The sequence below is a fragment of the Canis lupus genome, chromosome 24 (assembly GCF_048164855.1).
Source record: "Canis lupus baileyi chromosome 24, mCanLup2.hap1, whole genome shotgun sequence".
In the NCBI taxonomy this organism is placed as follows: Eukaryota; Metazoa; Chordata; class Mammalia; order Carnivora; family Canidae; genus Canis; species Canis lupus.
In genome coordinates this window covers 40,011,030-40,035,246 of record NC_132861.1, presented here as the reverse complement: position 1 = coordinate 40,035,246, position 24,217 = coordinate 40,011,030, and the positions used below count along the sequence as shown (strand labels likewise).

Sequence of the window (24,217 nt, the reverse complement as noted above, 5' to 3'; positions counted from 1 at the left end):
GTCATGTTTTGGGTATTGATTTAAAGTTTCTAATGAGGATAGAAATGAAGAATGTTTATATAGAGTGCATTTGAATTTATTTTTTTAAGATTTTATTTATTTATTCATGAGAGACACAGAGAGAGAGGCAGAGACATAGGCAGAGGGAGAAGCAGCCTCCTTGAGGGGAAACTGATGTGGTACTTGATCCCAGGACCCCAGGATCATGACTGAGCCAAAGGCAGATACTCAACCACTGAGCCACCCAGGTGCCCCGAGTACATTTGAATTTAAAGCTTTTAAGAGTTCTTATTTCTTTTCAAGATACTGATTTCATTTCCTCTGTGTATATACCCAGAGCTGGTATTGTTGAATCACAGAATAGTTCTATTTTTTATTTCCTGAGGCATCTCCATACTGTTTTACATAGTAGCCTCATAATGTACATTCCCACCAACCATGTACAAGTACCGGGTTCCCTTTTCTCTACATCCTCATCAGTGTTTATCTTTTGTCTTTCCTATCACAGCCATTCTTGCAGGTGTGAGCTATATCTCATTGAGGTTTGATTTGCATTTTCCTGATGATTAGTCATGTTTAGTATTTCTTCATATATCTGTTAGCTATTTGCATATATTATTTTGAGAAATGTCTATTCAGGCCCTTTGCTTATTTTTAAATCCAGTTATTTGTTTTCTTGCTATTCAATTGTTTCATTTTCTTATATATTCTGGATATTAAACCATTATCAGATGTATAGTTTGCAAATACTCTCTCTGACTCTGTAGGTTGTTCCATCACTCTGTTGATTGTCTCTTTTGCGATGCAGAAGCTTTCTAGTTTGATAAAATCCCATTTGTCTATTGAAGAGAAATTTTATAACATGTTTCCCAAGTCTTCAACTTTTGAAATGGAGGTGCAGCAGAACGTGCAGGGCATTTATATTTAGGAAAACCTCAATAGTCTTTGTATGATTCTGACCCCAAACACTAGCCTCCAAGAGTTCATGGTCCAATAGGAGAGCAGAAAGTAAGCACCTGTCACTAAAAAATGTTCTAGGTGCTGGAATGAAAGTATGCAATGGGTTTAGGGTGCTCACAGGGCAATTTAGTAGATTGTGGAGATCAAGGAAGGCTTCTGGGAAGAAGTGATGTCTCAGTTGATTTACTGGATCTCCTGAACTTCATTTTTCTCATTCTGTAAAATAAGAAAAAAAAAAACTTTATTGCACAGGACTATTATGTAGATTATGTAAGTTAACCCAGCACATTATTGGCACTCGACAAGTATTAAACAACCTCCCCTTCTTTTGGCTAAAAAAAAAAAAAGTCCTAGAAACCATCGATGAAAAGGAATACAGAGAACATAACATAGAGAAAAGTTTCTCCAAGTATAATGAGGTATGAAGCAATAATAACTAATGTACCTTAACCTTCCATTCTAAATATAAAACAAAATCTCCCCAGGTGCTGCTTTCTCCATTTGGTCTTCATTTAACTGTACGTTATTTCAGAATGAGAATTGTGTCCTCTATGTTCTGTGCAGTGCCTTGCTCTGTATCCAATATGCAGTTGGATGGGACTAAGTACATTTTATTTAAATTAAATTGACACACACGCACAGTCTCTATTTTGCAAGTCATGTATAATCATTAATCCAATCAAGAACTCTGTGAGGAGGTTATATTCCTCCCATTTAATTATCCTGGGTTTATAATCCATGGTTGAGGAAATCCGGAGATTGAAGCCCTCTTGTTGGCCTAATCAGTAGCTAATGAAGATTTAAACGAAGGCTTCCTGATTTCTTTTCCTTTAACAGAGATGCCAGACCATTTTTCCAGTTGAGGACTAATTTTTTTAAGAAAATTTATTTTTAAAAAAAGAAAGAAAACTTATTTAAAGGACTTAACAATTCCTATTCTCCTCTGATAGGCACATATTACATTTCAGAAGTAGACCTTAGGTTGCTTTGTATAATAATAGATTATTTTAAAATTTGCATACTGAAAAAGGAGAATAAATTTTAAAGTTGCAAAAAAAAAAAAAACCTTTAGTAAGATAAAGTTTTCTTTTCTATTGTTTATAATTAGGTGATTGATCTGTTCTGTTTAAGCTTTTGAAGTAGCTAAAGATTTAGGAAGTGGGGATTTTTGTTTTTGTCTGGGTTTTTGTTTGTTGCTTTTAGCTTTTAGGTGACCACAGTTGTAAGACAGTCCACTGGGTATAAAAGAAGCATGTTTTCGGATATTCTTAAATCAAAATTTGCCACGTTTGCTATAAAGCAAACATAGCTTAGATGAGCTGGAGCACACAGTAGACTTGCAATGCGTTGAGTACAGTGATCACTGAACATTAGAGCTGATAGAGACCTACAGACTAATCCAGAAATTGCCAGAGTTCCCTTGTGGTGTATGCCTCTTGCCAATACAAAGTTCTACAAACGCTTAATTAGTCCTGAAATTTAAGTTTTTGAGATTCCACATAAAAGAACTCCGTATTTCTAAGTTCTCGTGAAAAATAGCTGGATTTGGCAACACAGCGCCTCCGTTCATGCACAATCACTTTTAGCTGCAGCTGAGTGACAGTTACCTTCTTAAGAAGGGTATGTGAAATGGCATCGAAATGCTATCTTCCTTCCCTCATTTACTTTTCCTTGCTGCCCTGATGGCAATTAGAATTTAGAACACCAGCCCTTATCCTAACATCCTCATGTTGCAGAAGAGGAAATTTATCCAGGGTAAACAGAGCAAATTAGTTCTATGGCCCAAATAGTGCTGCCTAATAAACAACCCAAAGCTCAGCAGCACACAACAATAAGGATTTGTTTTGCTCACGTGTCTAAGGATCAGCTGGGCTCAAGTAATGTAGGCTGGGTTTGGCCGGGGTGGTTTGGCTCTGCTCCAGATGTCACTCATTCCCTTCCACCACCAGCAGAAGATACTGGGCAGATTCTTCTCATGAAAATGACAGAAATGGAAAAGGGCAAAGGAAGTACATAAGCCCTTTTAACGTCCAGAGTCATAACTAGTAAGCCTTCACGTCTGTCTCTCTCGAGTGGGCAAAGCAAGTCACACATTAAACTAACATCAAGGAATGGGGAAATGCAAATTGCCCCTTTTGGGGAAGACTTCAAAATCACAGCATGGATGGGAGCAGGGCAAGGTTAAATAATTCAAGCCAGCAACCCGATGGACCACTGAAGAGGTCTTTAATCACCCATTGCACAGTCTCCAACAAGCCCGACTTCACTCATTCACTTTCATTTCTGCCCAGGAGCTAGATGATTTGGAGGTAACTGTCTAATCTCACTATAAGACAAGGAAACTGGTGCAGAATCCCAAGGAGAAGCTGCCTCCAAACCCATTGTTCTTTGCATTTCAGTTTGATGATGAAGTGCTTTATCTTACCTGAGTGTAATAGCATGATTGCTCATAGTTTTGCCAAGAAAATTTCAGATATTGAAAATTATATTAAAACTTGAAATGCAATACAGAACTGAACTACAAATCACTCTTTAGGATGAGTTCTAAGTTCTCAAAGCAATTTGTTTCTTAAGAATTCTCAGAGTCTAATTTCACCGTATTAAATAATATAGAAATATGGCACTAGAGACCTCCATTAGGGAAGCACAAGCATCCTACAAATTAGTAAGCAGTATTTACTTTAGGTTGGAAAATCTCAACAGGCTTCCCTTTATTTTCAGAACTGTATTTTGCCTTGTTCTCTGCTTCTAAGACTTGATACTTAAAAAAACAAAAAACAAAAAAACACTATACTCAGAAAGCCAATAAACCATTGAATCTAATTAATGGAAAAAGGAGAAACAAAGCTTAGTAAATGAATTTTAAAATGCTAATTTGGATTATCATCCAAAAATTATCATTGGGATCCCTTAATTCCTTACAAGGGAAGCTCCAGTCCAACACAGGCTCGTTTTTTCTGGACTAAGGAGTCCTCCAAAAGCCTGCAGAGCTGGATAAGCAGTACACCAAAGGCAGCAATCTGAAATATTGTCCTGGAGCTCTGTTAGCTGAGCCTAGAGCCAGCCTCAAATGCCCAGCTCCCAGTGTCTTCCTAGTCCCTACCTTGCATAATGTTAGCTTTCTAAAGACACTGTTGTCATTCAGGAAAAATTGACCTTCCACCTTGCAAAATGCAGAAGTTCAAATGTGGAAAACAGAAACCTCAAAGGTGCCAGCAGCTCAAAAGCCCCAAAACTCCCAAAACCACTTCCAGTCTAAAAGTTCACAATATCAACCTCTTCCCCTGCAACACATACATCACAGTGTTCAAATCCCTTCAATCCTTTGACCTATGACCCCTCTTCCCTAGGCTTATGTTGTTTCCACTGAGAAAGGGAGATGGTGGAGGAGAAAAAAGTAGGTGAGAGTTTTTATGTCTCTCTACCCTCCTTCCAAGTCCAAAGTAAATGTTTTTTCTTTCTTTAAAACCTTTCCTACCTATAGTGCACACATTTTGATAGCTTCTCTGGTTCAAGTCTTTCCCATTAGCCAAATAACTGGGTGTTGCTAGATGTTCCCGTGGCCCTTGGTCACATCTTCATGTATGATGAGTGCTTTGTGTATATCATGACTCTTCCCCAAGGACGGTGACATGAATCAAGATGCAGAGGTTATGTAACAGCTGGATATTGAAGAATTCCATAAGGAGCATGTACCTCCATGGATTTCAACATATCCAGCAGGGATGAGAAACAGAATTTACAGATAAAGCACTTTATTATGTGTTCTCATGAATTTAAAACCACTTAAGTCCACACAACCACAGCCATGCTGAAAGGCTGCATTTTCATTTCATGGACAGGGTGGAAGGAGCTAACTGTTGAGAGAGATGACATTACTTTCTCAAGGTCACACTTAGGAGCCAGCAGGGCTGTTGTCCTGGGGTGGGGCCGCGGGCCATGGGAAGATCTTGGACACCGCAAGGCCTCTTTGTCCTTGATTGAATACTACAGTCCTAACTTTATTTCACTTCTCCTTCCAGTGCCTGCCAATAACATGAAAGAAATAAAATCGAAGCTATCTTCCTCACAAAATGGTTGATTTCACTGTTACAAGCTTATCCCTGTGCTTGTTTGTTTCTCTGTGATGATTTCTGAACATATTTTAAATGTCTTTGCAAGAAAGCATGAATACTGCCAGGCTTCACTTTCTTCAAGAATTCTTTAGGACAAATTGACTGGTGCCAAGAAGCATAGAATCCAAGACCAGGATAAGTTTCCAATGCCTTGGTTTTGGATAATTCCAGAAGTTGTGCCAATGAGCATAAAACCTGCCTTCCTCATCCAACTGGGAGAGAGATAGACAGACGGAGAGGTTGAGAATGCGTGTGTGCAATAGGCAGGCTTCAGGGAGGCTTGCCACACATGCTTTAGATTTCCAGTTGTTCTTCAGCTGCCAGGGTGACCAGGGAAAATGATGACCAAGCTCTCCTGGGCATAGTGGCAGTAAAACTTTCACCACTGCCTTTCCTACTTTTTTTTTCCTTTCTTAAGGATGAAAAATATGCTTTTGCAAGGAAAGTAATAAAATATAAAATTTTCTGAATTTGACAGACTTTGTCCTAGTTTTTGGTTTAATGGGAAGTCTATTCTAAAATCCAGTCTCTATATCTCTTACACTTATTTAGTAGACTTTAGGAACTTCTTTGTACTACCTGAATGCAATAAACAGGCTGATTAATAAGAATGGAAACACATCATAGCCATGCTATTGTGTAACTCCCTCCCTTAGAGTGTGGGCTGGTCAAGTAACTTGCTTCTAACCAATAGAACACAGCAAAGACGATGGGACATCACTTCCATAATTACTAACATAAGATAGTGACTTCTATCTTGCTTGCAAACTCTCTCCCTTTTTGACTTTGACAAAGCAAGAAGTCATATTGGAGAGGCCCACGTAGCAAGGAACCAATAATTATGAAGGAATTGGGGCCCTCAGTCCAACATCCTGCAAGAAACTGAACCCTGCCAATAACCATGTGAGCTTAGAAGTAGATATTTCCATAGTACAGCTTTGTGATGAGATCCCAGTCCTCATAACATCTGGATTGCAGCTTTAAAAGAGATTCTGACTCTGAGGCACAAGTTAAACTACAACTGGATCCCTGACTCACAGAAACTTGGAAATAATAAATGTGCGCTGTATTTATCCAGTATATTTTGGGGTGATCGGCTAACATAGCAATAAATAAATAACACATAGCCTTAAGTATAAAGAACATATCAACTATGTTTTGAACCATGAGTTCATAGTTTTTCTATACTGGAATTTCTCTAATACTCCTGAGAGGGAGGGGAAAAAAACAACCCAAGTGGAATTAAGTAATAGATGGAAAAATGGAGACACCTGGGTGAGGCAGAAATGTTTTAAAACACTGACAGCAGCAATAACTGGCTGCAAATCTTTGGTTTAAACCTACTCTGTGAATATTGAGATGTACTTGGGCAATGCAATGTGAATTTTAGGACCAACTGTCTACGAATTTGAAGTGATATTAGTGGATCTCTGGTGTAAATTTTTTCTGTCGATAATGTAGTAGAGAAATAATCCTGGCCCTGACACTACTTGAGGAAAGAAAGAAAAAAGAAATTTCCTCAATTTTATTCAGTCACAACCTAGAAATTCTATTCCTCCCTAAAGTTAAAAGTATAGATAAAAATATCTTAATGGTTAATGACCTATATAAATCAGGATGAATAAACCCAAAGATGGTTGATTTCTTACCTATGGATTCAACAGATGGTTGAATGTGCTAGCGTTGACTTTGGACTTGCTTGTGAGAGAAAATCGAACATACCTATTCTTAATTTTGTGGTTAGTGTCCTTGTGGTACTTGAATTTGGCCATTAAAGGAGAATATGTGGAAGGCACAACAGAGAAACAGAAAGAGACTGAATTCTTGATAATACCTTTGAATCACTAAGTTATATCAGGTTTGCTGAAACAACAATTTTTGCAAATTTGAGTTTGATTTTCTGTGTCTTAAACTGAATATGTCTCAACTGGTATCTATTTGGAGAGAAAAATTGAAGATTTACTCTGCATCTTGGGTAAGTTCCAAACCACTACCTGCACTGCGCAATGTGTCTTATTAATTGCCTATTCCAGGATAATACTGCCATTCTAGTTCACAGTCTTGGTGAAAAACATTAAGGATATTTATAAAATCATAGAATCAGAGTTCCTTCCAAAGAAATAGACATAATTTTTTTAGTATTGGAAGGTTGTATACTATTGGTTTGGCAAGGACATTTTCACATTCTTTCTTTATTCATGATACAACTACTTCGATACTCTCAAATAAATGGATAAACAAAATTCAAGACTAGACAAAATGATCAAGTGTTTCCCTGTGAGACAAGAAACTATAGAGTGTGGCCTTTCCCTGTCTTATGGCAGGAATTTATGAAGATGATAGCTGTTAGTCCCATATTCTAAATGGCAGCATGATTAGTGACTTTCACTGTTATACAACTGACAAAAAGGGCAAACAGGCTGTTGATCCTGCTCCAAGTGGAGACAAGGGGAAGAAATTTATTAGGGAGTTAAATTAAGCAAGATAAATTTTTGAAAAAAAGGTAAGAATATATCATGAAATGGCAAAATAAAACTTAAATGTTTGGGCTGCTCCCAAAGCTATAAGCAGATGACAAGGAATAAAGGGTTACAAGGAGGTAGGCTGAAAAGTGTCCTCTTCCCAACCCCACCCTTGCCAAAAAGATATCCATGTTCTAATCCCCAGGACCTGTGAATATTACCTAATTATAGTAAATGTGTCTTTGCAGATGTGATTGCCTAAGGGATTTGTGAGATGGGGAGATTATGCGGGTTATCTGGATGGGCCTTAAATGCCATCATGTGTTCTTTAAAGAGAGAGGCAGAAGATTCCAGACAAGGGAGAGGAGAAAGTGAAGTGCAAATGGATCAGAGAGAGCTTTGAGGGTGCTCCAACCCCAGCCCTGAAGATGGTTGAAGAGGCCAGGAACAAAGGAAAGCAAGAAATGCAGTTCTAGAAACTGGAAAAGGCAAGTAAGTGGAGCCTTGCCAAACCATGAGTTCAGCCCTGAGAAACTGACTTTGGACATCTGACCTCCAAAACCGAAAGGGGATAAATGTGTGTTGTTTTAGCTAGAACTAGAAACCACATTAAATTTGTGGCACAACAGCCACAGGAAACTAAGACACATACAAATAAGTTTCCAGATGAGTTTTTTCTAACAGCAGACTTTTACTACAGCTTGAGATTGACAGCACATTACTCTTCAGGATCCCATCAAAGATTTGACCTTCCCAGAAGAGATCACTAATCCCCTGGTTGGGCGGAGGAAAAGTAATAAAATGTATGCCATATGTCATTTTAAATCCTTGAAAATATTTTTTTCATATGATAGCACTATCTGCCTCAACTGGATGTTAAGTAATGGATCAGATAAGGTGATTTCTTCAAAAACATTGTTCCCTAGATTCATCCTTGATTTTTGGTTCTTGACAATGAGACACATGAGTTATCAATTTTAGAGCATTGTTCATGTCTTTTTTTTAAAAAAAATTATTTATTTCTTTGAGAGAGAGAGAGAGAGAATGCTCACAAGCAAGTAAACAGGGGGAGGGCCAGAGGGAAAGAATCTCAAGTAGACTCCCCGCTGAGGGGCAAACCTGACGCTGGGCTGGATCTCAAGGACCTGAAATCATGACCTGAACCAAAATCAAGAGTCACATGCTTAACCAGCTGAGCCACCCAAGTACCCCATTAATGTTTACTCTTAAAGCAGACTGATAAATATCTAAATCATGTCCTAAACTATTCATTTAATTTTCAAAGGCTGTGGTACAGCTATCATTTTTAAATGATTGAATTATTGAAGTCATCAAGTATCATCTCCCATGACTCTACTTTGGTAGTTGAATGGTAGCTTTGCTTATCACAGTTTGGGGGTCCCAAACTGATTTCTGACTCCCCAGAAACAAAGATACTGGCCACCCCTAACATCGCAGATGACATATTCAGGTTCCACTACAAAACTCTTTTAACATTTAACACTTCTCCCTGACAATGCTTACCACAATTATAACTAAAATCAATTAATTATCAACCATAAGATGTCTTTCTCCTTCAGCTAAGAAGTGTCCCAGGACAGGAGAATATACCTAACATTGCCTGGCTGATAAGAAATATCCACTGAATGAAAGGATACATTAAATGTATGTATTGTTTTTATTGTGCTAAGCTATAGGACTATTATTTTTATATTAATTATTGCATAAATAAGGATGAGAAATTTGCATCATATGCCATATGCCGCACTGAAGAACATGTCAATCTTAACAATACATTTTAAAATAGTTTAGTAATATTCCTTGAATATTATAAGAAGGATAAAGTCAAATATATTGGGAGTAAATATTAAACACATTATCAGCAAAAACATCAAATGACACAGTATCCACATACTATCCACAACAGTATCCAGCAATGTGAATATTAAATTAGTGTAAGTATCATATAGGAGCTTTTCTTCCAAATAATTTACATCTTTATATATCAAAATAAATGAGAATGATACATTTCTTCAGATAATAAGAGAAGAAATTATCTTATTTGCCTTTGAGATATGTAAAGAAAGCTCCCAAAGTAACTACTTTCATGTCGTTGTAATCAAATTTGGATCATGATAACATATATTTTATCAATAACTGCTCCATAAATGTAATCAGATGAAAATGATACATAGGGATGCTGCAAAAGTTACGAAAAGACATCACTCATGCCACAAAAAAATAAATAAATAAAATTACTCTAGTTGGAAGTAATTTAGAAAATCAGCCCTAGGGGCACTAGCCTGCTCCTCCAACCTCCTCCCCATCTCCCTCAGCACCCTACGCACCCCCCACCAATCCACCACTACTAGGTAATAAGCAGGGTCTGTTGGTTTGGTCAGGGAAAGCACCAAAGGAAAAGATTGGCTGGTGCTGTGATTTGAATGATGGCTGGAAGTAAGATAAGCAGAGAGGAAATTCCAAGCCAAGGAGATGACTTTGAAATAAGCTGCAGAAATGAGAAAAAAAAAATCATAAAGTGTATTGAATAATGAATTGGTTTCTGGGACTATATATCTTGGTAAGGATGTGCAGCATAAGCTATTGAGATAACTTCTATCCTGTACTAGCTGTTTAAAGACCTGTTTCCCCTTCCTGTTCCAGGGAGTATATAAAATACTTTTAGCCTTTTAGCCTTTAGCTGGCTTTGAAGAACTCAAGATACTGAGGGTTGGGGATGGAATTGCCCCACATTGAAAAGCTGGTGCTTGGACTAGAAACAGCGCTCTGCATAGTGAAAAGGACTCGAGCTTTTTAGGGGGAGTCCAGTCCTATGAGGTAAGGAGTTCAATAACCTGGTCCCATGCCTCCTCTGGAGCTTGACCACCTCTGCCTCCTTTTCAGTCTTGCACTGTACCTACTTCCTTTGTGCTGTAGTTGCCCTCTCCCTCCCCAACTCTTACCCTGGCTAACCCATCTTTGCAAGACCTTGTATCATTTTGTAACTATTTCTTCTTTGAATGTTAGAACTGCCCAGGGGAGTCAAATAGATCTGGAATATTTTTTTCATCCTTCCTTTCTTTAAAAAATACTTATTTACTTATTTGGGAGAGAAAGAGAGAGAGAGAGAGAGCACAAGCAGGGGAGGAGCAGAGGGAGAGAGAGAAATCCTCAAGCTGACTTTGTGCTGAGCACAGAGCTCAAGGTGGGGATATCCCAGGACACTGAGATCATGACCTGAGCCAAAATCAAGAGTTGGTGCTTAACAAACTGAGCCACCCAGGTGACCTAAGACCTGGAATATTTTTTCAATGACTGATTCAAATAACTTACCTTAATGATCATAGGACTACTGCAATTTTCTATTCCTTAGTGAATTAATTTTCAAGAAGCTATATTTTTCCAGAAATTTTCCATCTTCTCTAAATTTTCCAGTTTTTGCCACAAGTTTGCCTATTAAGTTTTAAATTTCTCCTGGGTCATAAGTAATTTTCTATTTTCTGTATCTTCTAATAATCGGTGACCCTTTTATTACAGCCCTAATGTTGGTATGTGTGTCTTCTATTTGATCAATCTCCTCGGAGATTTATCAAATTTAATTTTTTCTCTTTAAAGAACCATTTTGGCTTTGTTGAGTTTTTCCATTGTATGTCTGTATTTTATTTCACTAATTTGTACTGTCATTTTTATTGCTGCCTATCCTTTTACTTTCTTTGGGTTTATTTTGCTATTGTTTTTCTAATTTCTTATAAAGTGTGCTTAGCTTGTTGATTTTTAATTTTTTAATCAACATAAGTACGTAAGGACATAAATTTCCTTCAAAGTGCTGATCTAGCCACATCTCATAAGATTTTATATATAGCATAGGTGTTACAGGTTAGTGAACCCTATTTTCTAAATTTCATTATGCCTTTTTAATATATAGACAATTTAGAAGTTTATTTCTTAGTTATGAAACATGAAAGCTTTAAAGGTATATCTTTGCCATTGATTTGTATCATTTTTACACTATGAAGGGGGAATAAATGTTGTAGGATTTTTATTCTTTTATTTAATTGGTGTATTTCCTTTTGTCCAAGTATCTGTTGATTTTTATATATGTACCATATGTGTTTTTAAAACTGCACGAAATACAATTTACCAAAATTCACAGGATGCGGCAAAAGCAGTGCTTAGAAGGAAATGTATAGCATTGGTTGCAAGTATTAGAAAAGAAGGAAGATCTAAAATCAGTAATCTAAGCTTCCACCTTAGGAAAGTAGAAATGAAGAGCAAATTAAATTCAAAGAAAGCGGAAGAAAAAGAAATAATAATTAGAGAAACAGAAGTCATGAAATTGAAAACAGAAAATCAGTAGAGAAAATCGATGAATAATGGATGATAAATGGATATTAGAAGAGATATCACTATAGAGCACACAGACTTTAAAGAATAGTAAAGGAAATAATATTAAGAGTAATTCTATGTGAACGAATTTGATAACCTGGATGAAATGGACCGATTTCTTGAAAGACACAATCTAGCAAAACTCACACAATAAACAATTCAAAAAGGCCTATATATAAATAAATTCAATAATCAGTAAACTTCCAGAACAGAAAGCTCAGATGAATGTAACTGGTGAATTCCACAGAATATTTAAGGAAGAAATTTTGCCAACTCTCTACAATTTTTTTCAGAAGATAGAAGACAGGATATATCCTCATTCATTCTATGAGGCCAGCATTACCCTAATACCAAAATCAGGCAAAGACATTATAAGAAAAGAAAACTACAGACCAATATCTCTCTAACATATAAAAGTCTTCAACAAAATATTAGCAACGATTCTGGAAAAGGGAAAAACTATGGAGACAGTAGAGAGATCACTGGTTACCAGGGATTAATGGACAAAAAGGAATAAATAGCAGAGCATGGAGGATGTTTAGGGCAGTAAAACTATTCTATGTGATAGTATACTGCTGGATACATGTCATTATATACTTGTCAAAACCCATAAAATACCAAATGTGAACCCTAATGGCAACTCCGGTCTTTGAGTGCTAACTCTGTGTCAGTGGAGGCTCACCAACTATAACAAGCATATTATTGTGGTGCAGGATGCTGATAGTGGGGGAGGCTGTGAGTGGGTGGGGACAGAAGACACACAGGAATTCTCCATACTTCTTGCTCAATTTTGTGGTGAACCTAAAACTGCTTTAAAAATTAAGTCTAGGGGCCCCTGGGTGGTTCAGTCGGTGAAGCATCCGACTCTTGGTTTCGGCTCAGGTCATGCTCTCAGGGTTGTGAGATCGAGCCCCAAGTGGGGTGTCCAGCCCATTGTGGGGTTGGCTTGAGATTCTCTCTCCCTCTCCCTGTCCTCTTTCTCCCCATGCTTGTGCTAGATATAAATACATAAATACATAAAATCTTTAAGACATAAAATTGAAGTCTATAAGAAAAGAATATATATCTTGATCTCTTCAAGTGTGTAGACCTTTTGTTAATTAGGCTGTTCAAAACTACATCTTCATTGACTTTTTGTCTATATGTTACAAAATTGCACACACACACACACTAACCATCACATATTTCAACTTGATTTTCCAGTTATCCTCACTCTCAATTATGCTTCTGGCCATTATTGGAAGCTGAAGTTTGTGCTGTGACACTTTCTTTATAAGTGTATGCTATTCTCTTTTTCTTTCAAACTTATTCATCCTATCAAATTCCTACTAAATCTTCAAGACCTTCCTTTAGAGTGACTTCCTAGACTGCTTTCCTGACTGCCTAGCATAAATAGTGACTTTCTCTATGTGGATTATTATATGCTCTTGTATTATTTATCTCAAGGGCAGAACTTTGTTATAGCAAACACCAAGAATGTTTAATTTAAATAATATGTACTAAACAAATATCGGTGGCATCAATGGATGATAAAATTTATTTTGCAGAATTATAATGGAAGATGAGACATTTGGCCTCTCTCATCCCTGAATCCTTTCTCCTCTTAATGTTGATCTCAGATTTTTCTGTCGTTTCTGCCACTTGCATTTCTCCTACTTAAGTACAGAATTATATATCATTTCTAGCTTGGGAAACTAATAGAAGTTTCTACTTTCCACTCAGGTTAGTAATAAAAGCCCACGTGAAGAGAGGGGCCACAGGGCAAAGTATGAGGGCACGTCAGCAGATATGTGACGCTGTCTCAGATGTTCCAGCTTCCACCAAGCTCGTAGCTGAACACAGCCACATGAGTGTTCCTAGCCAACCACGTGAAGGCAGAAGATTCCAACCAACTCCAGAATCATGATAAATAATAAATCATTGTGTTTTCAGCACACAGCTGTAGCAATTGATATGGGAAATACCACTACGTCACTCTGAATGTTTGAAGCTGAAAGAAATATCATTAAAAATGTAGTTTTGCAAAAGCATTGGGAAAACAAAATGAGCCCCAACCCAAGAGCCCCTCTTGGGCTATCAAGCCCAAGGATATGGACCTACCTCAAAATTGTGATCCAGATGCCAGGAAGCTTTGGAGGCTGCTACCACAGTTGCTACCACAACTGCCTTATAAACCTCAAAGCTGGTGACTGGCCCTGGATCCTTGAGCCTGGCCTCCCTGGCTGCCTCCACGCACACACATCCCTACCATCTTGCTTTCCGGCCACCACTAGAGCTGGAAGGAGGCCAGCAATGTGACTACCACCTCCAAATCTTACACCAGTGCTTCTAACCTTGCATCATCTCCAGGATCCTGAATTCAAGAGAATTTTAAAAATATAAGTTTTAGCTTTTCAATCTCAGAGGCTAGCAGAGAAGTATAACAGATGATGGGAGAAGTCTAGTATCTCTGGCCAAAGTCCCCTCACTCTGAATTTAATCAACATGACACATAAGAATGACACAGAATGGAAAGTCCGACAAATATGATTTCCTATCCTGGCTCTGCTGTATCGCAGGGGTCTGTCCTTGATCAAACTACTTAACCTGTCTGATTCTCAGTGTCCCCATCTGTAAAAATGGGAATATTCCCACCTGACTCAGAGGATTTTGAGAACTCACGGTGGCTTTCACAGAGTTTTTGGTAAGATGTTTAGCACGTTGTAGGTACTCAATGATCAGTAACAGTTGTTAATGGAAAAAGAATTAGTGAACAGAAAAACTGCAAGATGCAGGGAGTATTTTGATCTTGCAGAAGGGACAGCTAGCTAGCATATTGTGAGGGGAGGAAAGATCTCCTGAAGAAGGTGATTTCTGGTTTGAATCTTAGAATATGAGCAGGGCCAGGCAAAAAAATGAAGGAAAAGGTAATTCTGGATATCAGTGTGTCTCCCTGATTCTGTGCTTCAGAGCCAAAATATATCAGAAAGGCAGAATTTGGGATAAAAAAGAAGAAATATCTTTATTGCTTTGCTGGGCCAAAGAGGCTATAGCAGACCATGGCGTTCAAAGACTACAAACCTCCCCAGAGGAAAGGGCTAGGGTGGGAGGGTGCTTATAGCTATGGAAATACAGGATCTAGCCTGTTTTGACAGAAATTATATTTATACCAACCTCCTTCATCATGTCTTTAGGGTGGTACCTAAAGCTAAAAAAGGAGAAGGGGAAAAAAAGATGAAAGTTACTTAGTTTAACATGGAGCCTAATGAAAGCATTAGTGCAGCATTTTGATTTTTGTTCAAGTTTATGCTTTTAGGTGGTTGTACCATGCATGACCCTATAGGAAGGACCAGGACTCCAGTGGTTCCATAAATCTAGAACACTTTTTAAGAATGGTATTTAATTTAATGTCATTAGTCTCTGACTTTTCTTTCTTTTGTCTCTCCTTCTACAAGATACATTGGAATGAAAATTGGACTAGCAGTGTATCTGGGTAGCATTCTTAGCTTTACTACCAAGTAGATTTCACTAACTAGATGATCTTAGATACAATGCTCAGTTTCTGGGCTTCCACTTCCCCTCTGTAAACAACACACTAACTACAAAAAACAAAAGCAAAAACAAACGTGACAGATCATTTCCATGACCATTTACAGCTTTGGCAGTATCTGAAATGGCTCAATCCACTTGTAGCCAAGCATAACCCAGCAGTCGTTACCAGATGATGTATTATCCATACATCAGGCACTCTACCCCTGCCCCAAATGGGAATCCAACAAGAGAATACATATCCAAAAGCTGAAATAAAGACTATTAAGTCTATTTACATACTAACCACTAGGTTTGGCCTTCACAGATCTACTTCAAACTGAACGACATTGGTTGGAGAAATCTGGGAACCAAGGGAAGCAGAAAAGAGTGGTAACGACCTGGTGCCTTTATGGAATATTTTATTGAGCTTTAAGAATCATCCTCATGTGTTTTCAAGTAGTTTCCATCTAAGCATTTCTTTAACAGAAGACAGGATATGTGGCAGGTGTTAGAAAGGCCTCTTGTTAATGTGAGCTTGGAGCTTTGTGCCTGTGATGATGCCAATTTTACCCTTTAAAAATATACAAAAAGTACTTTGATCATATTAGGATTTTTAGACTAGTTGCATAATAACTCTCCTATTGCTTCTAACATTTCTATAAAAACAGTGATTTTACTTCTTTTTGTCCCTCTAGCAAATAAACAAATAAAGAGAGAGGGGACAATATTCATTATTATCTTAGAACAGAAACACATTTTAAAGCCTACACATGAGAAATTGCTAGACAATAAAGCTATGAAAAATCCTACTCTAGTCATAATAATGAATTCTTTTTTTTTTTCAATATTAAGAATTTCTAATGATCATGCTGGGAAGAACAAAAGCCCACTAGCTTTCTTTGAATAGGCATCCGGAAGACTAGTCAATCTGCCATTTTTGTTTTGGGCTTTGGAAATGCGTGCAGTTTGTATTGCTTGCTTTCCTTGCTCTGCCTCACCTCTTTTCAAACACGGAGCTCAGTGAGATGCTATTATATTGCTATTTCACTTCTTTTTATGGCAACAAGAGCAGAGGTGAACAGAGAATATGCACAGGAAATGGTTAGCATGGGTGCAAGCTCACACCAAACCACAGTCCTGAGAAAGAGCTGGAACTACAAAGATAGATTTTCTTAAAAGAAAAAGTTCCTGAAAATAAAATAGTTTCTTTTTATCAATTAGATCTGCCAACAACAATTTTCTCCAGTTATCTTCTGTCCACTTAATCAAAATATGGAATTAATGCTTTGAAAAACTATACGTATAGATTTGAGTTTTAATATGCTTCTTCTGAGGTTGCCTATTAGAAAAAAACATACTTTCTATCTCTTTTTGGAAAATAAACAATCACTTGATATTTGTTAAATGTATATCTGGTGTAACATTCTCTTAACTTGATAAAGAAAGTGGTAAGGAATGCCATGGCTTCTGATTACTGTTAGCAAGGTACAATAGTAAAAACAACAAATTATATAGACATACACATTTTACGAAGAGTTCTCCCCAATTATACAATTTCCTTAATGGCTTTTTAAAATTATATATTTTGCCATAATGAAGCTTTAAGTTTTTATGTGTTAAAATATCACTATTTTTTCTTCTCTAATATCTAGGATTCCTGTCCTAAGAGGGTATCACCCTATCACAGAAAAAACTAACAGTAAAACATAAGCAAACTAATAAAACCCCAAACCAGTTCCTTGAAGAGACTAATACACTAGATCATCCCCCTTGAGAGCCCAATTAAGGGGAAAAAAAAAAGAGGAAGAAGTAAAAAAAAAACACCTCAGATTAAGAATAAAAAAAACTTAAGATAAAAAGGAACAAATTAAATGTCAGTCAGAAGAAACAAAATCTGTGGGACCACTGTGTCTCTTTAACTGAAGCCACTACCAAACAGGGGGAGGGGATCAGTTTTAAATGAGTTTTAAATGAAAGATTTAAGAAATATAACCGAAACAATGTGTCTTCAATAAGTCACTTCTGGATTGACCCAATCAGCTCTAAATAAAAGGTATTTGTGAAACAGTTGTAGAAATTTGAATGATCTGGGCAATAGAAGTTATTAAAAGATTTTGGTTAATTAGGTTCAGTATATTAAATGAGAATGCCCTTACTTCTTAGAGATAAATACTGAATTATTTAGAGTTGAAGGGTCGAGACTTCTCAAATTTTAAAGAGGTTAGATATAGCTAGGTGCTATGTGTCCACTCTCTGTATTCTTTTTGTTAGTTTTAAGGCATGTTTAAAAACTTTTTATAATAAAATTAAAAAGAATACACACTAGGGAAAAATATATAAAGTGATGCTAACCGTAATTCTAAGGCAAACGTTTCTAAAACCTGGGGGAAATGGGGCAAATGTTTCAAAAACCTGAGGAAAATATTCTTAGTAAAATATAAATTATGAAGAATTAAAAGAAGATGTATGAATCTTGAGTAGGCCAAAAATGATAAAAGGGATTTGAAAGTGATTATAGATCTCCCATTAAAAAATTCTCCAGGCCCAGATGGTTCCACAGCTGGATTCTATTTCAACCTTTGGAGAACAAATGATCCCAATGTCATTTTAATTATTAAAGGCCATGGAAATGGACAGAAATTGCTCCATTCCACTTAGGAAGCTAGCAAAATCTTCCCAGCAACATGTACATTCCAAAAAAAGAAAAAGTGGCCAATCTCACTCATGCATATAGATACAAAATTTTCAATGAAATGTTAGAAAACAGACTTATTTGTGTGTTGCTCTCTTTAAAACATAAAAGAAATAATCACGTTATAGTTTTATTATGTGTCCAGGTGTATTTTTGTGAGAATAGTGGATGTCTGGAGTCATCAATACCTCAGAGAAGAGGAGGAGAAAATGGAAATGCCTAGAAGAGTAAAGTAGGTACAGGGTTTAATTATGCACGTAAGAAGCTGAACAGTTCTCATTCTATATTTACTAATCGTTTTCTTCTTCCTCAAATCAAGCCAAAATCTGCCTCCAAATAATTTTTACAGATGGAGAAATAAAGGTCCCAGGACACTAATTCCCTAAGGCTAGACTACAAACTAAAGCCAAAGCAGGATAGAGAATCCAGAGACTGGTTTCCGGTTCAAACTTCTTTTCTTTCAACTGCCTGCCTCTTTGGCATATGTGCCCCTCTCCCAAGATTCCAGTGGATTAACAGTGCTAGAATGCCCTACTGCATGTGGACTGTGGGCAAAATACACAGCCCAGCAGAGAGCTTCACATTCACATTCAAATCATTACCTTCAGTGTAATTTCCTTCCAAGGAGTGATCTGTCTCATAAACACAGTGACAAATCCATGTCAAATTCAATACCTTCACCCGTTAACAACATGGAGACACTCAGCTTTGCCAAATGGCTCTGGCAAGGAGTAATGGATCCCCATGTACATTACACCTTTCAAACCATATTTTTCTTGTTGCTTTATAATATTCCCTTGGCAAGGTGAAAAAAAATTATAACTTATGAAGTAGTATTCAACCAAGAAGCCACTGGATGTAAATTCAGTTGTTTAACTTTTTATAGAATTAAAGAAGAAAGAGATGTTTACAGCAAAGCATCTTTCTCATATTTTTGTTTATAATTCTGATACTTCATTTACTTATTGCTGAGTAAGACAAGTTGTATCCTTTTAATAGCCAAATTAAATTATTTTAATCTACCCACCCCAATTATAGTAACTAGAGTGTCAGTGCAAGTTATCTGCTTCTTTGGACTTCTTTTCCTATTATTAAAAAATAAGATAGGGCACCTGGGTGGTTAGTTGGTTAAGTGTCTCCTGTCAGCTCAGGTCATGATCTTGGGGTCCTGGGATCAAGCCCAGCATCGGGCTCCCTGCTCAGTAGGGAGTCTGTTTCTCCCTCCTCCAGCTTGTGCTCCCTCTCTCTTTCTCAACTAAATAAATAAAATCTTTTTAAAAATCAAAAAAAAATGATAAAGTAGGATAAATACACTTTTCCCTCAACAGGGAATCATAATGGAAGGCTTGATACCTTATCAGAAAATCATTTTACCCTGGGCATTTATATTCTCATACCTTGGTCCTTTTATTAATAGCAAAATACTCCTCCTTCTAATTTCCATGTTATTCTATTCTTTCTCAACTTTATCTCTGTACAGTGGGAGCAATATTACCTACACATATCTGCCTTTTAGGATGAATGATTTGAGAATCAAATGATAAATTGAGTGTACTTTGTAAATTGTGTAAGTTAGACAAATTTGAAATAGTCAAGCCTCTGGACATTCTGATGTCCAGGCTGATGGCCAGGGTCCACTGGACTTGGTACCACTTAGGAAAGGAGGCTTGATGCCATGAAATTTGTGCAAGGGATATTTGTTTCTACAATCAGTTAGTACCAAGACTTAAACTGACGCCTAGGTCTTCAGACTCCTAAACTAATCATTAAATTTTCATACCTTTACATTACTAGGCATTTTGGAAAAGACAGTAGAGTTTTCATATTCCTACTTATTTGGTTATGAAAATTTTCCTTTCCTTACTCACAATACCAGTGCAATCAGCCTTAGGAAAGGCAGGAAAAGGATGACAGATGAGAGCAATGGACAATTTCATTTTTTTCAGTTATATAGAGCTTTGAACTGTACCAGGGCAGGTAATTAATGCTTACTGCCTCTTAAGAAAACCACTAATGTGTGTGAATAAGGAGAAAGAGTGTTCGAGCTTAAAAAGAAGAGAGGGAAAGAAGGGAAGGAAGGAGGGAGGGAGGGAGGAAGGAGAGAGAAGTAAGGGAGGAAGGGGGGGGAAAGATAATTCCATGTTATTGTGGTCATTTTTTTCAATATTAGAGACATAAGAATATAAAATATAAAATGCAAACACAGGTCCTATCTGATAAGTTCCATCTCCAAAATCTTAGCCCCGACCCACTGAAGTTTTTAACAAATTTTTTTTTTTAAAGATTTTTTTATTTATTTATTCATGATAGTCACAGAGAGAGAGAGAGAGGCAGAGACACAGGCAGAGGGAGAAGCGGGCTCCATGCACCGGGAGCCCGACGTGGGATTCGATCCCGAGTCTCCAGGATCGCGCCCTGGGCCAAAGGCAGGCGCCAAACCGCTGCGCCACCCAGGGATCCCCCACTGAAGTTTTATAAGTCAGTTTCTCTATTTCAAATTAAGCCATTTAGAGGTACAGATCATGCACGTAGCTCTAGGCTCCCATGGTTTAGGGTGAGATCCTGTCCATAGCTGATATTCCATAAATATCTGTTGGCAGGGTTATTTCCTTCTGATTGAATGGCTTGGTCCATGTAAACCCTAATAAAGAGGAGAATGAGAACTTGATAAAACTTGATTACAGGCTACACATTCTAAATGCTAGGAAATATAGAATGTAAAAGCTTAAATTTCAAGTCATGGAGCAAAATTTGCTACCACTGAATCCTAAAATGCCTCCTTTGTGGACTTTGGGAGCTTCCTTAGTGATCCATCTAGAATTATAGACAATGAGGCACAAGATCAGAAGCCTGAACAATCCCATTTTACAGTATCCTAAAATGCAGGGCACCTGGGTGGCTCGGTCAGTGAAGCACCAGACTCTTGATTATAGCTCAGGTCACAATCTCAGGGTCCTGAGATTGAACCCCACGTCAGGCTCCAGGCTCAGCGGAGAGTGTGCTTAAGGATTCTTTCTCTCTCTCCCCTTCACTCTGTCTGCCTCCCCTCTCAAATAAATAAATAAACCTTAAAAACAAAGAAAACAGTATATTAAAATACAAATAAAATATTATGAAATTATGTTCCAAGCTGTAGCACACTACATTACTATTGGATGTTATTATTGGACATTATTGCATAGTAATGGATTAATATTATAATATTCAGATATTATTATTGTTGTTCATGAAATTCCAGAGTCATTGAGTTGGGTGAAGGCATTGTCTTCAGAACACCTGGATGTCCACGGTCTTGCCTGTACAAAGGCATCCTGCTCACTGCAAAGGTTCTTATGAGTATCAAATGTATTCATGTCTGATTAAATGTATTAAATAGGTGTATCAAATCGTCACAGGAAAGATTTAAGAATTCATGACTGCTGTACAACTTTAGTAACAATAACGTTCACTGAAGTCTCCGTGCTAAGTACTTTTTAATAATGTTGATTTGACTTACGTAAGCCTTGCCACACAGGTGCCCATTGTTCTCCCTACTTTTCACCTAGGGAAACTGGGCTTTAGAGCATTTCTGTAACTTGCTGAAGGAAGAAGTAAAATTGGGATTTGAATCCAGGCAAGTGGAGTCCAGAGCATGTGCTTATAACCACTATTCTCAATATTAGACACCACTGAAGATTCACTTGCCTTATTAATGAACCGTTCTCTGAGAAACAGGAATCAGGGTGGGTATGTTTCTGTATTGGTACCTCTTAAAATGAAACCGTGCAGGTACAGAAGGCAGAGTGCAGCCAAGGGTGTTGAAACAAATTGGGGGTGGGAAAGATGAAGAAACCTAATAGGCTTCACAACATTTTTTTTCTTTAGTTCTGAATTTTTATTGAATCTGTAGCTATGACCCTTTTCTCACACTTAATTTCTTTAGGACATATTTTTTTGTTTGTTAATAGGCTTTTGTATGCATGATACAAAATTCAATAAGCACACAGGGTGTATAGCATAATACAGGGTGCATAATATGCTGTAATAAATGTACACACTTCTGTTAGCTGTCAAGTTCCCTTTCCCAGAAGCTAAAACTGTAATCTGTTACTTGTGCAACCTCCACCACAATTAATTTTGGAACATTTTCATTACCCTCAAAAGAAACCTCGTCCCCATCAGCCATCACTCTACTTTTCTCCAAGCCATTGTGGCCCTAGGCAACCATGAATCTACTTTTCTGTTTCTAGATTTCCCTATTCTGGACGTTTCGTAAAAAAGCTATCATAAATATGTGGTCTTTTGTGGCTAGCTTCTTTCACTCAACCAAGTATTTTCGAGGTTCATCCACGCTGTACCACCTAGCAATACTTCATTTTTTTTATGTCAAAAAATATCCATTGTATGGGCGTACCACATTTTGTTTATCCCTTTATCAGTTGATGGTTATCTGGGTTGTCTCTACTTTTTAGCTGTCGGGAAGAGTAGTGCTGTGAACATTGTGTGCAACTCTTTGCGTGAATAGATATTTTCATTTCTCTGGGAGTGGAATTGCTGTGTCATGTGGTGACTCCATGTTTAACATTTTGAGGAACTGCCAAACTGTTTTCCAAAGCAGCTGCTTTTGGAAAGGTACTTTACACACCTACTACTGATGTACCAGAGTTCCAATTTCTCCACAACTCCCACATTTTTTTCCCCCATATTTTTCATTATGGCCATCTTAGTGGGTGTGGCATCTCACTGTGACTTAGATTTTCATTTCCCTAATGACTAATGATATTGAGCACTGGCCATTTGCATATTTTCTTTGCAGAAATGTATGTTCACATCCTTTGCCCATCCTCTCATTAGGCTATTTGTCTTTTCCTTGTTGTGTTACATTGTTTTTTTTTTTTTAAGACCTTATTTTTTAGAGCAGTTTTAAATTCCTGACAAAATAAAGAAGATACAGAGATTTCCCTACCCTACCACTCCATATCCATATTCTTTCCCATTATCAACATTCCCCAACAGACTGGTAGGTACATTGTTATAATTGATAAACCTACATTGTCACATAAAAATCACCTCAAATCTATAGTCTACATTAGCATCTTCATGGCATTTTTATAGATTTGCCTTTATAAAACATACTAGCTGAATCTCTCCAGGGACCTGAGAGATGAGTGACCAGCAGAAAGCCAGAGAGTCCCAAATGAGCAGACCTGAAGTCCTGACTCTGCAGCAAAGAATGTCTGTGTCTATGCTGCGGCCAGGGGGAGACTTTCAGCTCTCTCCTTGGCATCCAGAAGAGAGCATAAGCAAAACCTACAGGACTGTCAAGAGCTGAGGAATGTCCCAGTGAGCATTGTTATTGAAACGTCCATGGTCTCATTCATTTGGGGAATATAAATAATAGTGAAGGGGAATAGAAGGGAAGGGAGAAGAAATGGGTAGGAAATATCAGAAAGGGAGACAGAACATGAAGACTCCTAACTCTGGGAAATGAACTAGGGGTGGTGGAAGGGGAGGAGGGCGGGGGGTGGGGGTGACTGGGGGGCGGGCACTGAGGGGGGCAATTGACAGGATGATCACTGGGTGTTATTCTGTATGTTGGCAAATTGAACACCAATAAAAAATAAATTTATTATTTAAAAAAAATAAACGTCCTGAGTCTAAAGGCCACTTACAGCCGCCTTCCTTCTAGTGTGACCCATGGAATGTACTCAAACAGGGTATAGATAGAGCAAATCCGCACTTGTTCATCAACTTTATCAAATCTTACATCCATGCTCTGGGGGACCCCCTGAAGCAGCAGGAAGTAAAGTCCATAGTGATAAAGCACAGGTGATTTTCTCTTGCTTAATATGGTTGTGGTTGAAGAATGGGTTGTATGGGTTACTCGGTATTTTGGATCAGTTCAGCGAGTTGCCATACCTAGAACACATCATGGGGTATTTTTGATGACTATGGCCTTCCTTTCCAGCCCACTTTTCTCTCCTCCTTTGTTTTTCTAGGCCTCAAGCACTCTGAGCTCTTTGACTTCACCAGCCCACTTAGGGCCTCAGGGAAGTCATCCAGAAACCAATATTTATTGAGTGTCTACTACGTGCCAGGCGGTGCTCTGAAAT

General features: G+C 37.7%; 1 long non-coding RNA gene across 1 annotated transcript in view; it reads right to left on the bottom strand.

Annotated features, from left to right (window-relative positions):
- Positions 1-118: 118 nt before the first annotated feature.
- LOC140616088 (uncharacterized) overlaps positions 119-24,217 on the bottom strand; it is a 36,307-nt gene continuing 12,208 nt past the window's right edge. The window contains exon 3 of the long non-coding RNA XR_012016619.1: positions 119-1,176. This is a non-coding gene — a long non-coding RNA (uncharacterized lncRNA). The remainder of the gene's footprint in view (positions 1,177-24,217) is intronic.